The sequence below is a fragment of the Otolemur garnettii genome, unplaced genomic scaffold, assembly GCF_000181295.1.
Source record: "Otolemur garnettii isolate 467f Iridium unplaced genomic scaffold, OtoGar3 scaffold00252, whole genome shotgun sequence".
In the NCBI taxonomy this organism is placed as follows: Eukaryota; Metazoa; Chordata; class Mammalia; order Primates; family Galagidae; genus Otolemur; species Otolemur garnettii.
In genome coordinates, this window is record NW_003852647.1 from 1,504,816 (window position 1) to 1,509,767 (window position 4,952).

At 47.7% G+C, this 4,952-nt stretch overlaps 1 pseudogene; it reads right to left on the reverse strand.

Moving 5' to 3' along the window:
• The window catches only part of LOC100942792, a 9,695-nt pseudogene extending 5,650 nt beyond the window's left edge, over positions 1-4,045 (reverse strand).
• Between the last annotated feature and the right edge of the window lie 907 nt (positions 4,046-4,952).

The following is a 4,952-nucleotide window of genomic DNA, read 5'->3' on the forward strand; positions in this document are numbered from 1 at the left end:
CAGCTACTCAGGAGGTTTAGGCAAGAGAATTGCTTAAGCCCAAGAGTTTGAGGTTGCTGTGAGCTGTGATGCCACAGCACTCTACCAAGGGCAACATAGTGAGACTGTCTCAAAAAATAAAATAAAAAGATAAAAGTCCCTGCTTAACTGGTACTAACATTTTCGTGAGGGAGTTTTATAGTGTGAATGTTTGTGTGCCCCCAAATTAACATGCTGAAATCCTAACATCCAAGGTTAGGAGGTGAGGGCCTCTTCCTTTGGGAAGTGATTAGGTCATTGGAGCAGGTGGGTGGAGCTGTCATGTGTGGGATTAGTACCCTTATGAAAGAGACCCTATAGTGACCTTGATGCCTTTCCCCATGTGAGAAGATGGGAGAATTCCACAATCTGCAATTGGACTGCGATGAGCAGGTCTATGCAAACCTACCCCAAAAGGCTGAGGGAGCTGGGAGGCTGAAGAAAGTCTCTCAGAAAGAGAATACAGGGACTTATGCACAGAAGCAATGTCTTGGGCATCCATGAGATTATGGGTCCCTGCACCCACCCTTCAGAAAATATTCTTTCTTTTTTTTTTTTGAGACAGAGTTTCATTATGTCACCCTCAGTAAAGTACTGTGGCATCACAGCTCACAGCATCCTCAAACTCTTGGGCTTAAAGAATTCTCTTGCCTCAGCGTCCTAAGTAGCTGGAACTACAGGTGCCTGCCACAACTCCTGGCTATTTTTTTTGTTGTTGTAGTTGTCATTGTTTAGCAGGCCCAGGCTGGGTTTGAACCCGCCTGCCTCAATGTATGTGGCTGGTGCCCTAACCACTGAGCTACAGCACCAAGCCAGAAAATACTCTTTATATAGCAAGCTTTTAGGGTAGAGAAGGTATAGTTGGTCACATATCAGAATTTCTTGCCTAAACTCAGGACCACTGGAGAGGTTAGATAAACATCTTGTGGTGGTTATTTATTTATGCTACTGGCATTGTTTTAAGACCTTGCTGCAACTCTTGCCACGCAACAGGCTGTTTTCCTACGGCAACCCAGAAGACGGCCCTCACCGGAACCCAACAGTGCCAGCACCCTGATCTAAGACTTCCTGCCTCCAGCACCATGAGAGATACATTTCTATTGACCTAGTTCATGGGATAGCTGGCCCAATGGACTGACACAGAGGGGATAGACTATAAGCCACTACAAAGAAATAAATTCTAAAGTAGATTTGAAGGTGGAAATTGCTATGAAAGAAATAGAGGACAACAGATTTGGTGGGGGGAGGATCAGGAGTACAGAGTGGAAGAGGGAAATATTGAAAGGGTTCATCAGGGTTGGCCTGACTAAGAAGGCGACACTGAAGCTCAGATTAAGGAGGGAGTAAGTATGTGGATATGTGGGGGAAGAGCATGCCGGGAAGACGGAAGCATACCTGCCATGTCCTAAGAACAGCAGGGAGGACAATATGGCTGAAGCTGAGAGGATACATGAGTAGTAGGAGATGAGGCCAATAAGTAGCCGAGGAGCCAAATCATGTGGGTTCTTGTAGGTCATGGTAAAGACTCTGGCTTTTACTATGAAGGAAATGAGGAGTCACTGGAGGGCCTGGAGCAGAGGAATGACACATCTCACATTGTAATAGAATCACATTGGCTTCTATGTTGGGAATACACTGTAGGGAGCAAAGGCAAAAGCAAAGAGACTCATTAGGAAATTCTTTTTTTTTTTTTTTTTTTCCAGACAGTCTCATTATGTCACCCTCAGTAGAGTGCTCTGGTATCACAGCTCACAGCAAACTCAAACTCTTGGGCTTTAAGTGATTCTCTTGCCTCAGCCTTCCGAGTACCTGGGACTACAAGCACCCACCACAATGCCTGGCTAATTTTTCAATTTGTACAGAGGGGATCTTGCTTTTCTTTTTTTGGAGACAGAGTCTCACTTGGTCACTCTTGGTAGAGTGCTATGGCATCTTAGCTCACAGCAACCTCAAACTCTTGGGTTCAAGTGATTCTCTTTCCACAGCCTCCCAGGTAGCTGGGCCTATAGGCGCCCACCACAGTACCTGGCTATTTTTTAAAGATGGGGGTCTTGCTCTTGCTCGGGTTGGTCTTGAACTTGTGAGCCCCATCTGCCTCAGCCTCCTAAGTGCTGGGATTATAGGCGTGAGTCACCAAGCCTGGCCCAGGGTCTTGCATTTCTCAGGCTGGTTTCAAACTCCTGAGCTGAAGGGATCCTTGGGCTTTGGCCTCCCAAAGTTCTAGGATTACAGACATGAGCCACGACGCCCAGCTCCAGAAAAAATTTATATAAATGGCATTATACAATATGATCTGTTGTGTGTCTGCCTTTTTCACCTACCATGTTTTTGAGATTCCTCTATATTGTAGCATATATCAGAAGTTCATTAATTTTTTTACTGAATAATATTCCATTTTATGGATATACCATAAATTGACTATCCATCAATTGATGGACATTTGAGTTGTTTAGTTTTTTAGGCCAGGCAGGGTGCTCACACCTATAATTGTAGCACTCCAGGAGGCCAAGGCCAATGATCTCCAGACCAGCCTGAGCAAGAGTGAGATCCCATCTCTAATAAAAATAGAAAAACTAGTTGGGGGCGGCATCTGTGGCTCAGTGAGTAGGGCGCCGGCCCCATATACCAAGGATGGCGGGTTCAAACCCGGCCCCAGACAAACTGCAACAACAACAAAAAAATAGCCGGGCCTTGTGGTGGATGCTTGTAGTCCCAGCTACTTGGGAGGCTGAGGCAGGAGAATTGCCTAAGCCCAGGAGTTGGAGGTTGCTGTGAGCTGTGACTCCACAGCACTCTACCAAGGGCAATAAAGTAAGACTCTGTCTCTAAAAAAAAACCAAAAACAATCTAGTTGGGCATTGTGGTGGGCACCTGTAGTCTCAGATACTTGGTAGACTGAGGCAAGAAGATTGTTCAAACTGATGAATTTGAGGTTGCTGTGAGCTATGATGTCATAGCACTCTACCCAGAGTGACAGAGTGAGACTCTGTTTCAAATGAACAAGAAAGAAAAGAGTTCTTCATTAGTTTAGGATACAAGGCTTTTCTCTGCTATGTGTTTCGCAAATATTTCTTCCCAGTCTCATTTTTTTACATTTTTTTAGGATGTCTTTTGGAGTGCAATAGTTCAAATTATATATATATATATATAAAAAATATATATACATATATATATTTTTTGCATTTCAAAACTGGTTTTAAATACTCATCAGGGTGCCACACAAAGGAGCTGGGATGAGAGCTTGTTATATGTGAGTGTGGGGCTGGGGTGCCCTGAGAGAGGAAATGGGAGACCCATCTGTCAGGGCAGCTGGGGTGCCCCACCCCACCCTGGGACGAGGGAGCACAGTAGAAGCCCTCTCTGGAGGGTCCCAGGGCTAACGAGGAGCCAGCCCTCCCTGCGAGGTAGATCGGCAGGGAGGGAAGTGAGGAGCAGCTCCCATGGTGGTGGTGGCAGGCAGCAGCTTCCTCAGTGGTATTGCTGATAGTTGGGATAGCCTGAGGCTGGGGTACCCTCTTTTGAGGGCAGCTGGCTGGGGTACCCTCTTTCGAGGGCAGCTGGCTGGGGTCCTCCACGAATGGGGGTGCATTTCGGAACTGCTGGGCTGTGTAGCGAGTGAGAAGGATGCCAACACCTTCAATAAGTGCCAACAGGATGCCCCCCATCATTGCTGAGCCCACCATGGCCAATGGGCCACTTCGGGCAGCCAGTACAGCCCCAGTCAATGCTCCACTGGTGATACAGTTCCAGAGATCCTCTTTGCCCCGCAGCTGAACCAGGCCGTAGTCGATGGTAGAGAACAGCCCCCCCACACTGCAAAGCTACCTCCAATCTGAGGGGCTCGGATTCTCACAGCATTGAGACTACCTCTCAGCTGGTGCTGAATTCCAGATGGGGCGTTGCAGAAGCCCTTGATGGCCTGGAAGACTCCGCCACCAATAACACCCATAGTGAAGGCTCCACCACAATCATCCACAATTCTCCATGGGCAAGGCTCCCGAGTGTACTCCTCCACGGCGCCGGCCAATAGTTTGAATTTTGATGAGGTCAAATGTATTTCTTCTCTTTTATAGATCATGCTTATAGTGTTGTATCTATGAAGTATTTGACTAACATAAGGCATCAAGGATTTTCCTAGGCAGCGCTCATAGTTCAGTGGGTAGGGTACCGGCCACATACATTGAGGCTGGCAGGTTCAAACCCCACCTGGGCCAGCTAAAATAACAATGACAACTGCACCACCAACAAAAAATTATAGCCAGAGGTGGTGCCTGTGGCTCCGTGAGTAGGGCACCAGCCCCATACACTGAGGGTGGCTGGTTTGAACTTGGCCTTGGCCAAACTGCAACAAAAAAAATAGCTGGGCATTGTGGCCGGTGCCTGTAGTCCCAGCTACTCGGGAAGCTGAGGCAAGAGAATCGCTTAAGCCCAAGAGTTGGAGGTTGCTATGAGCTGCAATGCCATGGCACTCTACCAGGGTGACAGTTTGAGATTCTGTCTCAAAAAACAAACAAAAAAAAAATTAAGCCTTCCAATTCATGAACATGAAATGTCTCTTCACGGGGCAGCGCCTATGGCTCAGTGGGTAGGGTGCTGGCCCCATATACCGAGGGTAGTGTGTTCAAAACCCAGTCCGGCAGAACTGCAACAGAAAAATAGCCGGGTGTTGTGGCGGGCGCCTGTAGTCCCAGCTACTTGGGAAGCTGAGGCAAGAGAATCGCTTAAGCCCAAGAGCGGGAGGTTGCTACGAGCTGTGACACCAGGGTACTCTACCAAGGGCGAGGGCGACAAAGTGAGACTGTCTCAAAAAAAAAAGAAAAGAAAAACAAGGGGGCAGGGTGGCGCCTGTGACTCAGTGAGTAGGGCGCTGGCCCCATATGCTGAGGGTGGCAGGTTCAAACCTGGCCTCAGCCAGACTGCAACAGAAAAATAGC